At 41.5% G+C, this 19368-nt stretch overlaps 1 protein-coding gene across 8 annotated transcripts in view; it reads left to right on the top strand.

The window, feature by feature from the left end:
- LOC109913946 (CMP-N-acetylneuraminate-beta-1,4-galactoside alpha-2,3-sialyltransferase) overlaps nucleotides 1-19368 on the top strand; it is a 425675-nt gene that overhangs the window by 170678 nt on the left and 235629 nt on the right. The window lies entirely within an intron of this gene.

The following is a 19368-nucleotide window of genomic DNA, read 5'->3' as shown; positions in this document are numbered from 1 at the left end:
GGCAACGGAGTCTGGGATCAGTGGTGACAAAAAAAATGCAGCATGGAAACAGAGATAGTAAGAACTGCCGATGCTGGAGTCTGAGATGACACAGTGTGAAGTTGGAGGAACACAGCAGGCCAGGCAGCATCAGAGGAGTAGGAAAGCTGACGTTTCGGGTCAGGACCCTTCTTCATTTTTCTGAAGAAGGGTCCTGACCCGAAACGTCAGCTTTCCTACTCCTCTGATGCAGCATGAAAACAAATGTCTTTTTAAAAACTGAAAGGTAGAAATCAATGGTCAAGGTTCTGTTATGGCTTAGTAGCATAATCATTGTAAAATTAGCAAAATTTGTTTTGTGCCTTCAGATGGAAGTATGTTTCTGTTTATTGTGAAGAGAGTTGTTCAAGACTGTCCAAAGTGGATAAGCATTAACTTTAGATCGAAATTTGAAGCTAAGTTAGAATGTAAGTGGTGAATTATTTAATAATGCCTTATCTCTCAAAAAGCAAAATAAGGTGAAAACATTTGGCTCAGGAGCATCTGTAGTTTTGGCAAATCAAGAAACATTTGGTTCCAAAATCATATTTTTACTGCGTACACAGTCTATGGAAATGGCCCATGCCGGATTCCATTTTGGTATGAGCATTAGCATGATAGAGTAGATAGTTTGTTATGTCAGTTAGTGTACAACACTGATTTGATCCCAGTCCATGAGACTTCCAGACTCACCGCTCCAGCAACATTCATCAGTTCAACAGCAGGAAAACCACTCCAAACCACTGGTATTTGAAGTTATCCGTTTTCAGTTTAATTGTTGATTGATTGATTGATTGATTTTCTTCAAATTTATAGAACTGCTGTGATTTTCTATCGCTGTTTTAAAGTTAGTTGTGCAGCAGGGTCAAAATCATTCTTCTTCTTCTGTGAGATTTTCTCGAGATCAACTTGGTTTTTGGCAGTTAATTTTTCATTCTCATTAACGCATTTATCAGGTGATGCCATCAGATAGTAACAATTCTTCTGTACTTCCACTGATAGATGGAGAATTTGGACTGTATAGAATTGGAATTAGACAAATTTATCAATACCCTGAATGATGATCAACTCATTTCATTGAACTTAAAGCCACAGTACACAAGGAAAGCGATAGTTTCTTAGACATCACAGCATTCAAATTGTACAAAAGTACAGGCATAAGTTCAAATTACTGACACACTTCTGCACTGAAGTCATCACCTTTAAATACAATTTCTACAGGAGGAAGGATGTGGTGGCACTGGAGGCAGTCTAGAGGAGATTCACCAGGTTGATCCCAGGGATGAAAGGGCTGTTGTTTGAAGAGCAGTTGAATAGCATGGGCTTGTACTCGCTGGATTTCAAAAGAATGCAGGGGGATCTGACTGGGGTATATAAAATGCTAAGGGGGATTGATAAGGTGGACATTGAACAGATGTTCCCCATTGTGGGACAGTCTCAAACAAGAGATCATAGAGTAGTACCAAGAGTGAGAGGAGGTATGTTCAAAACTGAGATAAGGAGGAACTACTTCTGTCATAGGGTTGTGAATTTGTGTAACTCATTGCCCCAAGTGCATTGGAGACAGTATCAATCAACAGGTTCAAGAAATAGATATCTTTCTGATGAAAGGTGGGGTAAAGGGAAGCAGGCAGGAAAGTGGAGTTGAGACCAGGATAAGATCAGCCGTGATCATGTTAATTGCAGAGCAAGCTCGAAGGGCTAAATTGCCTACTTCTGCTCCTAATTCTATGTTCCTAATGCATTCCTAATACATTTGGAACCTTTTAATCAAGCATTTACAACTCTGTTTCAGTACCTCTGATCTCAATTTCAGATTTAAATTTAACAATTGACAGTGTTCATTACAGTAATTTCTCTTTCTTTTTTCTCTTTCTTTTTTTCTCTTTCTTCTCTCTCGCCTCTCTTTCTTCTTTCCCGCCTCTCTTTCTTTTCCCCCCCTTTCTGGCCTTGACCTACTCCCAAAACTTGCAGTCATCCTTTCCACCCCCTTTTTTTGCAGTGTTTTCTTCTCCTTGCATTTCTCCTCCTCCTCCTCCCTTCTCATGACTCTTACAGTATCCCTTTCCTCAACTCACCTTTTAGTTGCTTTCTACCTTACACCCCTCTTGCAGCATCCTTCTCTCCCCTACACCCCTTGTAGCCTCTTTCTTCTCTCTCACACCTCTTACAACCTCCTTCTCTCTCCTCCCCTCATGCAACCAACGTCTTCTCTCAGCTTTTCATTCAGCCTCCATTACCTTCCTTGTAAGCCATTTCTCCTCCCACCTCTCATTAAAGCCTCCTCCCTCGTCCCCAAACCCTCCTGCGCTGCCTTTTCCACCAACCCCTGTAGTTTCCTAGATGATGCCCCCATTCTGAGCCCAGAAATCCTGCAAAGGAATTTTAGCTTCAGCAAAAGGCCCCTGTTGTTGCCAAAGATGGCTCTCGACTCCACACTCCAGATGCTCGGCAGCCAATCAAATAGCACTCCTCCGTCAACTCCCTCAGTGCCAGCACTGACTTTCCCAACTGCTTGTTGCTCCTATAATTACAGGCTGTTTATCTCCCACATATGGGAGAGGCCCTGCCTGTAATTGAAGGGGCAGTTCCTCAGTATTTTCTCTGTTCTACTTATGGAGTGAAGTTTTCTGATTTGTTTGCCCCCAGTTAGATTTTCCTGGGTGATTTGGGGACTTTTGGGAGTGAATCCACGAGCCAACCCTTGTGTATTTTGTTCTGCACGTAGAAGGACTTTGTTCTAGTCAAACTGCTTTCTTCTTGTGCCTACTAAGTTACCATTCTTCTAAGCCTAGAGCCTGAGAGAAGTAGAGCAGTGGCACCATAGAGGAAGCCAAACCGCTCACAGGCGGAGGAGTTGATGGAGAAGGGCTCTTGACCAAAGTCTTTACCCAGTCAGGGTCTTCGGGGAGCATTTCTCATACCTCAGCCTTCACTGGAAACATTACAGTGCAGTTCACTGACATCTGCCGCCATCCGCAGGCAAAGTGTCCTGTCTCTGATGGCATGTTTGGAGATGGGAAGGATGTGTAATTGGGCAGTATGGCACTGTACATCAACCATGCCGATTTCCTATCTCCATCAGAATCTAATTCTGGAAAGGAAGTACCATGTTTCGTGTTTGCACCCTGCCATTAATCGTTGCCTCGAAGTGTCCAAATAATGACCATCCAAGAGTGGTCTTCTGCTATTACTCGTATTAACTTGGATGCAGCTGGGCCTGTCACCCCATTATGTGCATAACAACTAGATCCGTGCTTGTCATCTCTGGGGGTGGGGCAGCGGCATGTGCAGGTACATACCTTGGTCAAAGGCAATCAAGTGCCTGATTGAGGTCTCGACATTAGGAAAAGGTGGGGCCACTGATGTCCCAGCACCCCCGCTTGCTCATCTGATCCCTGCCCCCGCAGCCTCCATCCTGCAAAGCTCCTCTCTGATGTTGCTCACCTTGGGCCTCAAAAGCTTCATGACCTTGGAACTCTGGTCCCTGTCCTTCTGGCAGAAGCCATGGGCTAGCCAATGGTACAGTAAATGGCCTCTGAATGTGGTCCAAGTAGGTGAAACCGATGCCCCATATGTTTATTTTCTGGGAAAGGCTGGCTAGTGGATTACTTTATAGTCTAGCTGGCCTACCTGAAACAGGCAGAACTCGGACAAGACAAGCTGATTGTTTGTGCAAGAAATACCACGGGCTTAGATTAGATGGCTCAAAAGGAAAGCATCACCGCAAACCTAATCTACTGCACAATATTTCTGCATAAACTGCCTTTGTACTATAAAGTTCTCTGATTCATTAATACATTTTCTCCATAAATATGTTAACAGGCCTGCTGGGTGATTCTGTTTTTTTATTCATTGAGTGGAAGTGGGCCTTCTTGTCCTTTGCTGAAATGCAGGGGCCTCCTTTCCAGTGGCCATGAAGGTAACCATGTCCATGAATGTTTTTCCGACAGGAGCAAAGCTGAAGCAATTAATATCTTGAAAATAGTGCATTTTGTTGGTAGACCTTGTAAAACTAGAATTTTCAAATTCTCTATCTAGTGAGTAATAAGAAAGGAGGAAGAGAGAAAATGGAGAATTATAGGCCACTTATCCTGACATCGGTGGTGGGGAAAATGCTGGATGTAATAACTGAGCATTTGGAAAGCGGTGACAGAACCGGTCCTCGTCAGCGTAAATCCACTAAAGGGAAATCATGCGTGACAAATCTTCTGGAATTTTTTGAGGATGTGACCAGTAGAGTTGGACAAGGGTGGATCAGTAGATGTCATGTATCTGGACTTTCAAAAGGCTTTTGACAAGGTTCCACACGGGATTAGTAAGGAAAATTAAAGCACATGGTATCGAAGGTAATGTATTGACATGGATAGAGAACTGGTTGGCAAACAGGAAGCAGAGAGTTGGAATAAATGAATCCTTTTCAGAGTGGCAAGCAGTGACGAGTAGAGTACCGCAGGGTTCAGTGCTTGGACCCCAGCTGTTCACAATATACATTAACAATTTGGACGAAGGTATTGAATACAATATCTCCAAATTTGCAGACTAAGCTGGGTGGCAGTGTGTGCTGTGAGGAGGATGCTAAAAGGCTGCAGGGTGACTTGGACAGAGTGGCTGAGTGGGCAAATACTTGGCAAATGCACAATAATGTGGATAAATGTGAAGTTATCCACTTTGGTTGCAAAAAGAGAAAGGCAGATTATTATCCAAATGGTGGCAGTTTAGGAGAAGGTGAGGTACAATGAGACCTGAGTTTCATGGTGGACCAGTCATTAAAGGTTGGCATGTAGGTGCAGTGAGGAAAGCTAATGACATGCTAGCCTTCATAGTGGGAGGATTTGAGTATCAGAGTAACTTTGTCTTGCTGCAGTTATTCAGGACCTTGATGAGGCCACACCTTGAGTATTGTGTGCAGTTTTGGTCTCCTAGTCTGAGGAAGAACATCCTGGCTATTGAGGGAGTCCAGTGAAGGTTCAGCAGACTGATTCTCGGGATGGCAGGACTGACATATGAGGAAAGGCTGAATCGACTGGGCTTGTATTTGCTGGAATTTAGAAGAATGAGGGGGAAATCTCATAGAAACATATAAAATCTTGATGGGACTGGACAGGCTAGATGTGGGAAGAATGTTCCCGATGTTGGGGAAGTCCAGAACTAGTGGTCACAGTCTAAGTATAAGGGGTAAGCCATTCAGGACTGAGATGAGGAAGATTTTTGTCACTCAGAGTTGTGAACCTATGGAATTCTCTCCCACAGGAAACTGTTGGGGCCAATTCATTAGATGTATTCAAGATGGAGCTGGACATGGCCTTTGTGGCTAAAGGGATCAAGGGGTATGGTGATACTGAGATTGCATGATCAGCCATGATCATATTGAATAGTTGTGCGGCCTCGAAGGTTGAATGGCCTGCTGCTGCACCTATTTTGTGCGTTCCTATGTTTCTATGTAAAGAATTATAGATAAGTTTAATTAAGGACTAAAATATGAGTATTTGTGGTGATATCACCAGTGCTCCTCATCACTTTCTCAGGGGCTTATGGGGATGGCCAGTGAAGCCCACATCCACTGAATGAATAAAAAATAAAATTGCCCAGCAGGCCTGTTAACATATTTAAGGTGAAAGTGTATCAATGAATCAGAGAATGTTCCAGTACAAAAGCAGTTGGCAGGCATGTCGTGTCGCAGATTAAGCTTGTGGCAATGTTTTTCCATTTGAACCATCTAATCTAAGTCCACTGCTTCTCTGGCACCCCAAATCCATAATACGTACAGTTTTAAAGATTTTAAAGTTTTTTAATCACTCTTTACAAAAGTAATCTTAATACTCATAATGTTGAACTTGCTTCAACGTTGTATGAGCTTTGGCTTTTATTTGCTGGCCGTTTGATCATTATATCAATGTGCTAATAGATTTTTAAAGAAACACAGAAGCTTATACTAAAGAATAAGACACCTTTATGTAGTGTGTTGTGTCAACCTTTGTATCTTTGTACCAACATACCTCTGCATATCCCAATATCTTGCACTGCTTTGAATATATATAAAATTGTCCCTGAATTTTGCAAATGCCTCTCCCTCAACCACTCAACAGCATAAAAATAAAACGAAGAACTGTGAATGCCGGAGATCTGAAACAAACAAAGGCAGTTCTGAGAAAGGGTCACTTGATTCGAAACATTAACCCTGATTTCTCTCCACAGATGCTGCCAGACCTTCTGAGCTTTTCCAGCAATTTCTGTTTCTGTTTTTGAATAGAGTCAGTCTTTGTGAATAACCGACATCTCCGGTTTATGACATCTACAAAAGACTTAACAATTTATTAATAATGTAGTAGCTTTAGCAGAATCATGTTAAACCACAAGCTAATCTAATTAATATATGTGAATTAAACACAATCAAGTTTAATTCTAGCTGTAACTCTCTGAAAGACAGACAGACAAATAGAGACAGTTAAGGGATACATTGTAACAAAGTTAAAATAACAAAACTGGATGGGTTACTTAAGCCTCCCATAAAGAAGTGATGATCAAGAAGGGACAACAACTCCTCTTCTTCCTCAGGTGACTTAGGAAATTTGGCATGTCCACAAGGATCCTCACCAACTTTTACAGGTGTACCGTAGAAAGCATTCTATCCGGGTGCATAACAGCCTGGTGTGACAACTGCTCTGCCCAGAACCATAAGAAACTACAGAAAGCTTTGCACAGCCCAGACCATCACGAAAGTCAACCTCCCATCCACGAACTCTGTTTACATTTCTTATTGCAGCCGAAAGGCCGCTAAAATCATCAAAGACTTCTCCCACACCGATAATGCTCTCTTCCAGTCTCTTTAATCAGGCAGAAGATACAGAAGCTTGAATACATGCACCAACAGGTTCAAGAACAGCTTCTTCCCTGCTGATATTAGACTACTGAATGGACCTGACTAACTTCAAATAATGTTGATCTTGCTTTGTGCACCTCCTGTGCAGAGTAACCTTGTATGCCTTGCTCTGTCTAAGCGCCTGTGATCTGCATGTCCTTGTTTGCTATGATCTGCCTGTACTGTTTGTAAAACAAAGCTTTTCACTGTACTTAGGTACATGTGACTACAAGAAATCAATTCAAGCAGTTTCTGTGAAGCATTATTTCACAGATACATTGGGTTTTCTCTTAACTGTTTTTCTGAAGATGTTGATCATTGCCACTTTTCTCAGTTCACTCTGAAGATTCAATAATACTTACAACTTGGTTTCTATTCTCTGAACATCTGAAAGCTGGGGTTAGTCAGGGAGCTTTCAAAATTTCATGTTATAACATTAACAGCCAAACTCCTCCTCCTCCGAAATTCTTAGTTCAAAACAGTTCAAAAACTCCAGCTCTCCCTCTATTTGATCATCATGTTCTCTTCCAGACTTGCTGGAATTAATTTCCAGGTACTGACCTCGTTAACGGCCAAACATCTGCTGTCGGTTAAGCATTCTGCCACCCTGGAGTTGAAGAATCTATAGAGTTCTTTTAATAAGAACCAACCTGCAATTAAGTTTCAGGCCTGGCCTCAAAAACAAATAACAACTCCTTTGTTCTTTTTTTAAACACAAGCTGTTGCTCACGGTCCAAAGGTCACCTTTCAGGAGATCACAGAAGCTTTCTGGCATGTGCAACATAGCAATCATGGGTGACGTCAATCTGAATTTGGACTGGGTTAGCTAATTGAGTACTAAAGCTGTGGAGGCCAATTTTCTGGAGTGTTGGGGATGGTTTTCTAAGGCAGTATTTGGAAGAACTAACGAGAGGACAAGCTATTTAGGGTCTAGAATTATATAAAGAAAAGTGCCTAATTTAATAATGGTGTTGTAAAAGAACCTTTAAGGATGAGTGACCACTGTATGCTAGAATTTTCTCTTACAATTAAAAGTGTGTGTTAAATTTGAATAAAGAAAATTATGAAAACATGAGGCACAAGTTGGCTGATCTGCAGAGATTTTATGGATCTAAGGTGACTGACCTCCAACAATTACAACCATCTTATATACCAGGTATGACTTAAACCAGCAGAGATTTTGCCGTCTGACACCTATTGATTCCAGTTGTGCTAGGACTCAACAGCTCTGACTCAACTCATTTTCCCAAAATACCAATACTGCCTGCCCTCTGTGCTATCTACTCGTCTGGGGACACATCACCAACTATCCTCCCCCACGGCACCACTAATGGCTCCCCCATTCACTCCCATCAAACTCTATTCTTCCTTTTCTGTCATTGAAGGAACAATTGGCTCGCTACTAGGACAAAAGGATGAACACCGGGATATGGAGATCACCTTGGACAATCCACCTAATGAGCTGCATTGTGCTGTGCTGCACTGCTGTCTCATTACCACCAGTCCTCTTCATTCTTTCTCTTATGCAGGCATGAGTGGTACCCAGTGATCCTCTGCTCTGAAGAGGCCAGTATTGGAGACCTTCGGCTCCACTTCTGAGGAGGAAGCTGCTGAACCCTGAGAGGATTCACTGGCAACTCTGTAGCCTTAACCAACTCAGACTTTGACCTCAGTAGGTGTTTTATCTTGATTAGGCTTGGAAGCGCATCACTGTCTCACCTCTAAAGCAGGTGGAGGAAGAAGCGCTCAGGTTTCTGATGCTCTGAGGTTTGTGGGAGACCAGATACCTGCTCAGCCCCCAGACAAGAGACAATCTCATGATCTTACCCATTTTCAATTCCTCTCTACCCTCGAGAGATACTTGAGAATTGGAGGGCGGCCAATGTTGTACTATTATTCATGAAAAGGAGCAAGGAGGTAAACCAGGAAACTACAGGCCAGTTGGTTTAACCTCTGTGGTGGGGAAGCTGTTAGAAACAACTCTGAGGGATAGAATTAATCTGTATTTGAAGAGACAGGTGTTAATCAAGATCAGTAGGCATGGTTTTATTAAGAGGAGGTCATGTCTAACCAACTTGATTGAATTTTTCAAAGCGGTAACCAGGTGTGTAGATGAGGGTAATACATTCAACCTGTTCTGCTTGGACTTCAGCAAGGCTTTTGATAAAATCCCGCATGGAAAGACAGATAGATCTGTGGGATCTAAGAAAATTAGGCTAATTGGATCCAGAATTGACTGAGCGGCAGGAAGCAGAGGGGATAGTTGGAAGCCTGTGTCCAGTGGAGTTGTGCAGGAATCACTGTTGGGGATGCTTGCTATTTGTGTTTCATATAAGCAATTTAGACTTGATGTAGGAAGGTTGATCAGTAAGTTTGCAGATGATACAAAAATGGTGAGGTGGTAAAAAGTGAAGAAGATAGCCTTAGATTACAGGAGGATATAGACAGCAGGTCAGATAGGCTGATCTGTGGCAAATGCATTTCAATCTAGATAAGTGTGAGTTGATGCGCTTGGGCAGTACAAACAAGGTAAGAGATAACATGATGAATGTTAGGATGCTAGGAAGCGCCAAGGATCAGTGTGATCTCGGTGTGCATGTCCATCAGTACCCTAAAGTAGCAGATCAGGTAGATAAAGTCAGGAAATATGGAGCTAGAAAAGCACAGCAGGTCAGACAACATGTGAGGAGCAGGGAAGTCAACATTTCAGGCTGAAACCCTTCGTCAGGACTGGGGAGGGGGTGGGGGAGGGGGTGAGGCTGGGGCAGGGTAGCTGGGATGGAATTAGGTGGACGCAGGTAGGGGGTTATTATGGTTGATCAGTGGGAAGGATGGAGCAGATAAGTGAGTCAGAAGATGGACAGGTTGGGGTGGAGAGATTTTGAAATTGGTGAAGTCAATATTCAGGCTCCCAAGGTGAAATGTCAGGTATTGTTCCTCCAGTTTACCTTTGACCTCACTCTGACAGTGGAGGAGGCTGAGGGTGGACATGTCACCAGCGGAGTGGGGGGGGGGGGGGGGTTAAAGTGGATGGTTACTTGGAGATCGGGTTGGTTTGTGCCTGCAGAGCGTAGGTGCTCCGTGAACCGGTCCCTGAGTCTGTGTTTGTTCTCCACAATATAGAGGACACCACGTCAGGAGCAACGGATATAAAAGATGAGGTGAGATGAAGTGCAGGTGAATCTCTGCCGGATTTGGAAGGATTGTTTGGGGTGGTAAAGAGGCAGATGGGATATTTGCCTTTATTAGTGATGCATTGAATTTTAAAGCAGGGAGGTTATGCTGGAATTGAATAAAAAGTTGGTTCAGTAACAACTACAATATTTTGTGCAGTTCTAGAAACCACATCGTAACAGGGATATGATTGCACTGGAGAGGGTGCAGAGAAGATTTACCAGGATGTTGCCTATGCTGGAGAGTTTTAGTTATGAAGAGAGATTGGATAAACTGTTGTTACTTTCCTTGGAGCAGACGAGACTAAAGGGGGGCATGTTTTGAGTTGTATTAAAGTATGAGAGGTATAGACGAGGCAGACAGGAAGAAATATTCCTCCTTGCTGGTTGCATAGATTTAAAGTAACTGGCAAGAGGTTAGAGGGGATGTGAGGGAAATGTTTTCACCCAAATGGTGGTGGGAATCTGGAACTTACTACCTGCAAGGAAGGTAGTGACTGAAACTCCTATAACATTTAAGAAGTATTTAGATGCATACTTGGGGTGACAAGGCTATGGGTCAAGTGCTGGAAAATTGGACTACAATAGCTAAATGATTGTTTTTACTGGGCCGAAGAGCTTTTTTATGTAATTACTTTATCAAGATGCATGGACAGGCAGAGGAACAGGAGCTGGTTTGTCGGGGATGGTAAACTGAATTGAAGGATTGTGCAGTCCACCAATATTATCATAACAGTGCTGTCTTCAGTATGCATGCATTTGATGTAATCATGGAGAGCCAGCATGCCTGCTGGGTATACACATGGACCTGTACTCCATCATTGTAGTAACAGGTGCTCAGCATTAATGGCAATGTGAGAAGATGATGAGAGAACTTGGCTTTACTCTGGCTGCCCCTGGAGGAGGAGGCAATCACAGGATCCCCAGAAGCTTCCTTTTGGGCACCTCTGGAAATGCCTGGCCTCCACTGTCACAATGCCTGTGATGCCAAAGCCTGGAAAAAGCTTTTGGTCAGGATGTACTCAGCAGCCCTGGACTCTTGAGGTTCAAATGCCATGATTGACCAAGTCCTCCAGGCCAACAAGGATAACTACAGAGCAGGCTTCCTCAACTCCAGTGGTGGATACCAGACTGCACTTAGTGGGATGGAAAGGAAGAACAAAACATTCTGAGGGCACATAATTATATGCCACTCATGGCAACTATAAAATTCATTGCATTTTGTAAGTATATATTCATTTGCATACTTAAACCATCTGCGTTAGTGTCCTTGTTGCTGTTAGATCTGGTGAAGTCAAGCTCATTTTGATATGAGCAGTTGCCTCACATAGACCAAGGATGATTTTTATTGGAATCGCCTAATATTACTTATCTCTGACAAACAACTGACTCCTTGATTACAGAGAGCCTGTGACATCAGAGATCCTGAAACTATCACGTTGATGACTGCTGCCAAGACATTACACTTTGTTGTGGACAGTACAAAGGGTACAAGCAATGTGCAGGGATTCTGTTTGAGCCTGTCTTGCACGCGCCTGAGAATATGGAATTGCCGAGCACTTAAAAAGGACTCAAAATTCAAAAAGTAACCCTTGAAAAAAACTCGAGTCTTCAAATGAAATTTTGACCCAATTTTGGGGTGGGGGAAGGAGGTAGTAAGAGGGAGGGAGGTGGAGAGAGAGAGAGAGAAAGCAGCTAAATGTCATCTAGTTTATTGTGTCAGAATGCAGTTGCAAGCTGGTACTCGGAAAAGACAAAATTCATGAGACCATGAAGGATAGTTCTGTGATTGAACGTTAACTGGCTGAGAAAGGAAACAAAAGTAGCACATCCTCAAAAACCAAGAATTACTATTGCCTGCTATCAGGAGAATTGAGTGTACAGAACTTAAGCATTGCTAAAAAGTAACACAAAGTCGAAGCTTTTCATCTTATTCATCTTATTGAAACATTCTCCTTAAAAGTGGAGTCGCAGCTAGGTAGGATAGTGAAGAAGGTGTTTTGTATGCTTGCCTTTATTGGTCAGTGCATTGAGTATAGGAGTTGGGAGGTCACATTGCAGCTGTACAGGATATTGGTTGGGCCACTTTTGGAATACTGTGTTTAGTTCTGGTCTCCCTGCTATAGGGAGGATGTTTTGAAACTTGAAAGGGTTCAGAAAAGATTTACAAGAATTTGCCAGGGTTGGAGGGTTTGAGCTATAGGGAGAGGCTGAATAGGCTTGGGGCTATTTTCCCTGGAGCATCGTGGGCTGAGAGGTGACCTTCTAGAAGTTTATAAAATCATGGGGGACATTAATAGGGTGAATAACCAAAGTCTTTTCTCCAGGGAAGCAGAGTCCAAAACTAGAGAGCATAGGTTTAAGGTGAAAGGGGAAAGATTTAAAAGGGAACTAAGGGGCAACTTTTTCACACAGTGGGTGCTGTGTGTATGGAATGAGCTGCCAGAAGAAGTGATGGAGGCTGGTACAAATACAACATCTAAAAGGCATCTGGATGGGTATATGAATAGGAAGGGTTTAGAGGGTTATGGGCCAAATGCTGGCAAGTGGGGCTAGATTAATTTAAGATATCTGGTCTGCATGGATGCATTGGACCAAAGGACCAAAGCTCTGTGACTCGATAAGATTCTTTGGGATCTTAACTGGGCAGATGCAGAGGGGTTGTTTGTCCTTTTGGGAGAATCTAGGACCAGAGGGCATAATCTCAGAGTAAGGGGTTGCCATAAAGACCATAAGAAATAGGAACGGGAGTAGGCCATTCGGCCCCTTGAGCCTGCTATGCCATTCAATAAGATCATGACTGATTCACCATTCCTCACATGCACTTTACTGCCTTTTCCCAACCACCCTTGAATCTTCTACTGATCAAAAATCTAACTATGTCAGCCTTAAATGTACACAGTGACTCGGACTCCACAGCTCTTTCTGGCAAGGAGTTCCAAAGACTCAACCCTCAGAAGAAATTCCTCCTCATCTTAGTCTTAAATTGGCACCCTTTTTTCTAAGACAATGCATTCTGATCCTAAATTCTTCCATGAGGGGAAACATTTTCTCAACATTTACCCTGTCAAGCCCCTTAAGAATCATATATGTTTCAATGGAATCCCCTCATTCTTCTAAATTCCAATGTGTTGAGGCACTGCATTCCAAATCTTAGCCACGAGTTGAGTGGAAAGATTTTTTGCATGTTGCCATCGTTTCATTTGACAATTACCATAATTCTACATTTTTGTTTTAAGCATGAAACACCAGAGTTTTACCACAGTGCAGGCTTGAACTCCCAAGCTGGCCTACAGTTTACATTGAAGAAGCTATTCCTTTTAGTCTTTCATCACAGGTGAGACCCTTGTTTAACCTTTGCTCATAAGACAATCCCTCCAGACCAGTGACAGTCCTAACGAATCTTCTCTGGACTTCCTCCAATGAAATAATATCTTTTCTTAAATAAGGGGACCAAAGCTGCTCACAGTACTCTGGATGTGTTCTCACCAGTGCCTTTTACTGTGCAGTAACACTTTATATTCCAAACCCCTTGAAATAAGGCCAAACATTCCATTAGCCTTCCAGACTACTTATCTTCCTTTAGCCCCATTAGAGAAGTAATATGAGACAAACTAGTGATGGTATTTAATAACTTCCCCTATTCTTTGGTAATAAAGGGATGTTTCAGGTATCTTCCACCACAAAGACTGTGTTCCAAAGTATCTGTTTAAGTCATCTGCCACTACCTTGCTCCCATATACATCTTCTAAGGGGTCTGTGTTCACTTTGACCTCTCCTCCCTCCACTACATAAAAAGGAAGACAGAGAGAGGACACTCCAGTGGGACTATCTGTTCTTTCCAGTTTGGCAATTAGACACACCATTATTTTGCCATTCTCACATTCCAATCACCTAATTTGCACTACCAGCAGCCTCTCTCCTGCAGCAGCCCACTCCCCACCCCCCACTATTGCATAACTGCTGCTGCCTCCACACTTCACTTCAGCTCTGATAAAGAGTCTTCCAGACTCAAAACGTTAGCTTGCTCTCTCTCTGTCTGCAGATGCTGCCTGACCCGCTGTGATTTCCAGCATTTTTTCTACAGTCCCTCTAAACCCTTCTTATTCATCCAGATGCCTTTTAAGTGCCATAATTGTACTCCCCTCCACCTCTTCCTCTGGCAGCTCGTTCCATACACCAACGTCTGCGAGAAAAGGTTGCCCTTCAGGTCCCTTTTAAATCTTTCCCCTTTCACCTTAAAGCTATGCCCTCTATTTTGGACTCCCCTACTCTGGGGAAAAAGACCTTGGCTATTCACCTTATCTATGCCCCTCGGGATTTTATAAACCTTTCTAAAAAAAAAATTGCATGGTGCCATACTGACGTATATTGTGTAATGATTCAAATACCCTTCTGACCAGGATACAACCTATAGATCTATTAAGACAAAGTCACATTCAATCTCTGTTGTTATTGTTACAAACATGTTGCAGTAGGCTTAAGTAATCTTGATGTTGTAAAAATAATTTTACTTGATTCAGTGCAAATTCTTGGATAAAAATGTGTTTATCATGATTTTTATTCCATTTATATTTAAAATGTTTTTAATATTGAGCAGTGTCTTAGTGCATTTCTCCACAGAGCCTTTTTGTAGTTCCTATGTTTTAATAGTCTGCTCGGTAACTCTTCATGAACGCAATCTCATGGCTCCAGAATAAATACATGGTATAATTAGATAACAAAGGATGATGAAGTTGGTGGGGATGCTGGACGCAGTGGTGAAGAAGTGTAGAGTTTAAGTAACAAATTGGTTAGTAACTACTTCACACTGTACTTTTCAAAAATAAAACCGTTTCTGTAACAGAACCTTTATTGAAGCTCTGACCATTTAATTTCAACTGCAGTGTGCAAGAGATGTTTTTTCTTTCAGAATTTGCCCCAGATTAAGCATCCTTTTAAAAATCGATTTCCACCTCTGTCATGGTATTCTCTAAGGAGCTACATCCCTATGAAAAATAAGTCTCCCTAATAATAAAGTTCAACTTGTACAGTCGCCAAAATCTGGATCAAATTAGCTCTTAATCTCGCAAGTGCAAAGTATTTTCTTGTTTCTCAGCAACTGTTATGACTGTGGATAGTTTTATTCTTGAAGTTGAATTATGAGAATATTGAATAGCATAATTCTGTTCAGTAATGTTTAAGGAAGGCTGTTTACTCATCCTTCTGTATCCTACAAATGTTGACATTTTTAAAACTGAGTTGAATTGCTGTAGAAGTTTCTGTGGGAATGAAAAATATTCTCAGCAGAAGTATACGCTAATAAATCACTAAGGCAAAGTCAGCAACTGCGTACATTATTTTAGAAGTTAGATAACAACTTCAGATTATCCACTCCCATTATACAGACTGAATCATGGAGACATATGATGTCTGGAGAATTTGAATGAGTTTTTGCTTTCATTGTTTTAGCCCACTAGATGATTTATTTCTGTATCCCTCTAGTTTTAAGATTCATCAAAATTAGGAGCTGTAGACTCTAGCATTAGGTTACCTGCATGGCATTGAAAAAATAGGGGCCAGAAAGCACCAAGGAAATTACTTCCTCCCAGTGAAACCATAGTAATAACAGACAAGTGAATTCTCTTCTATCTATAAATTGGAGGGAAAGAGATGTGTGAACTTATATCTATAAAACACTTTTCAGGATTTCCAATACCCCACTCAGTCTTTTGTAAATGTAGGCAAGGTTGATAGACGATTTGTATACAGTAAGATCCTACAAATAGTGAAAAGATTGATGACTAATGTTATTACTGATGTTGGAGGAGTGTGTTTTCTACTTCTAGTCCCATCACTCCACTGCTCACAGTATATATTTAATATGTTTTACCCTGTCAGCTGTCACTTGAAAGGGTTTCTCCTAAAGGTATTAAAGGCTGTATGGTGATCTTCTCTCTCTTACGCTATGCTCTAATTGAACTCCAAATCAATATCAAATAGCCAAGCTTCTGACAGCCATAAGACTTCAAGTAAGTCCAAGCATTTAGCTGAAGTCTTGTTACTTTCCGTGGGTGTCTCTTTTTTAAAAAAAATGTTCCATAACGTACGTTCATTGACCTTTTTAAAACAAAACAAAACACAGGCCTGTATTGCCTCCACTTCACATAATCAATTTATACAGTCATTCAGATATAAGCCCTCAAAAGAATCAAGAATCTCTGCCGTCACAATGATGTCTTTGATGCATGCTCAGAATGGGAAGCTTAACAGCAAAGCAGATGAAACTGGAACTAAACTAGGAATATTCACCAAGCTGTACAACTGGATGAACACAGCAGACCAGGCAGCATCAGAGGAGCAGGGAAGCAGATTCTGAAGAAAGATCCAGCTCAGACTCCAGCATCGGCAGTTCCTACTATCTCGAGGAATATTCACTGCTGCTTTGGGGTTAGAAAGCATCAGTAGTTTTCGATAACTATTTCTTCCCATCCTGCTCCTCCCTTCACTCAGATTGGGACCATTCCATTGGTATAGAAGCAATGAACTGCTCTTCATTGGTGACTGTTATAAACCATCTTGCATTCACCAGCAGTGTTGGAGGAAGGTAGCACACTGCTGCCTTTAACAAATACTTTGACTGTACTGAACTCATTCTGTGCCTGACATTTTCGTTGTGTTTTCTGAATTTTACCATGCACTGCATGTGTGATGCAGCCCTCCATCCTCTCTTCAGCCCCTACTGCTGCCCAGTCAGTGTGGATTGGAAGCGAGCCCAGCATTATCTTGAAGCAGCTGTTCTTTCTCACATGAACAGTTAGTCTGTGCCAGCAATTGTTAGAATTTTTTTTTTCTGCACTGTTATTCAGAAACCTGGAATTCCCTCCCTGTAACATTCTAATTTTGCACACGTGCACAATTCTCCACCCTACAGGTGGTGTTGGTCTTCAGACGCAACCAAAAATAAACAACAGTGGAAGCACGTTCTTAACACTACTGTGTGGTGGTATTGATTATAACATACCTATTTGCCAGTATAACTCCCCTGCTGTTCTTTGAATATTACCCAAGAGAATGTATTGCACTTTGGTTTAAAGTCTCAAACGAAAGATAGCACTTTCACAATTTGCACTGAAGGAAAAACAGAGGTATGTACTCAAGTCTTTAGTTTGGGGTTTCTGACTCAGATGAAAGTGCTATCACTGAACGAACATTGGCATAAAACACTCCTGAGGTTCATTTGCCTGTTTTCACATAATGTTGTTTTGGTTCTTATATTTATCTTGGTAACTACTAGATTAGAAGTGATTTCTTGAGATGGCATGAATATGTATGTCTGGTATTTCATGAAGAGGTTTATGCAGCATGTTTGAAGCCTGTACCTTTTCGCACTTCTGTTTTTAGAAAGAATTGGAATTGCAGAATAGTTGAGGTACAGAGGAGGCCATTTGGTCTGTCATAATGACAGTCTCTCTTTGAAGGAGCAACTTAGCTTGTCCTTCTTGCCATTTTCCCATAGCCTTACAAGTTGTTTTTGCTTCAAATGTTTATCCAGTTGTATTTTTCAAGATCTAATCAGCCTCTACCACACTTGGGGATATTGATATATATGAAAGATGCACTGCAGAATTTACCAAGACTCCTTAAACAACATCTTCTTAGAAAAACAAAGGCAACGAACACATAGAAGCACTTCTACCTGCAGGTTCCCCTACAAGACACTCACCATCCTGACTTGGAAATATATTACCATTTCCTTCATTGTTGCTGGGTGAAAATCCTGGGAACCCCTCTTTAAAAGCAGTGTGGGCGTACTGACTGCAAATGGACTGCGGCAGTTCAAGAAGGCAGAAACATCTCCATCCCAAGAACAAATTTGAAAAAAAACTCGGTAGAATTTGAAAAGTCTGGACAGCCTCTTGAGCCTCCTCTGCCATTATGGATCATGGCTGATCATTTACTTCAATGTTATTTTCCCACATTATCACCATATCCCTTGATTTTATTCATATCTGGGAATCTATCAATTTCTGTCTTGAACATAATCAATGGATGAACTTTTGCAGCCCTCTTGGACCTAGTATTTTAAAGATACACTATCCATTGAATGAAGATGATTCTCCTCATCCCAGTCCTCAATGGCCAGCACCTTCAGAAACTGTGTCTCTTGCATATAAACCACCCAGCGATGGGGAAACATCCTTTCTGCATCTACCCCGATTACCTGTTTAAACATTTTGTAATTGGATCATTTCTCTTTCTTGTCCACTCTAGAGACTATGGGCTCATCTCAATCTCCCCTCACAGAAAAAAAAACTTGCCGTCTTGGATATTAGTTTGATGATCAAGAGATAGTGATGTGTTGGCTTTTCTAGAAAGATTTATTGAGTTGCTGTTCTCAGCATTTGTTAACAGTCATTTTATTGACCACGCTTCAATTTCTTTATCATTCTTATTAGGGGTAGGCCTACAGTATTATTGCTAAACTATTAATCTGGAGACCTGGCTAACATAATGGATTTGAATCCCTTCAGGGTGGAATTTGAATTCAATAAAATAAATATGAAATTATGAGTATAATGATGGAAAGAAACCATTGTTGATTACTGGAAAAACCTATCTGGTTCACTAATGCTTCTTTAGGGAAGGGAGACTATTATGTGGTTTATTGTTCACTGCTTTTTAGGCAATTTGGGATGACGAATAAATGCTGCCCCAGCCAGTGCTGCCCACACCCTATGTATGAATAAAAAAAAACTATTATTGTGCTTCCTTCATTTAGGAAGCTAACCACTTGCCAAAGCATGGTGACAACAATCATGGCAAACAAACAGCTAATAGTGCATTCTTGAGTGATATCCATCAGGACTCTATTGAAGATAAGAATCAAAGTGTTGCTAAAAGTAGCCATAAATAAAAATCACAGCAAGAAGCCATTTATTAAGCAAAAGAAGAAAATGCTAAAGAAACTACATTATCTGTGGAGAAAGAAATTGAGTTTATGTTTTAGGTTGTTAATCGTTTATGAAAATGAGAAGAAATTAGAAATTTTATAGTTATTAGCAGTGCAAAGTCTAGAGGTTGGTGGTTAAGACATAATACATGGGAGGTTCTATGGTCCTGCAAACTGGAGTCATTTACATGACAGAAGGGATGATATTACAAGGCAAAGGTTAGGTGGTAATGGCTAAATAAAGAAATATATGCTGGGATTAAAAGAGATGCAAGAGGATAATAGCAAATGTGATTAACAGTATCTGAGTAAATGGGAGCAGTGATTATGTTGCAAAGCTATAACTCAAACTTGAACCTGGAAATCTATGAAGCTAAGTGGAA

The sequence above is a fragment of the Rhincodon typus genome, chromosome 10 (assembly GCF_021869965.1).
Source record: "Rhincodon typus isolate 14 chromosome 10, sRhiTyp1.1, whole genome shotgun sequence".
Classification (NCBI taxonomy): domain Eukaryota; kingdom Metazoa; phylum Chordata; class Chondrichthyes; order Orectolobiformes; family Rhincodontidae; genus Rhincodon; species Rhincodon typus.
Note: the sequence above shows the minus strand (reverse complement) of the source record. Positions and strands in the feature narration are given on the sequence as shown.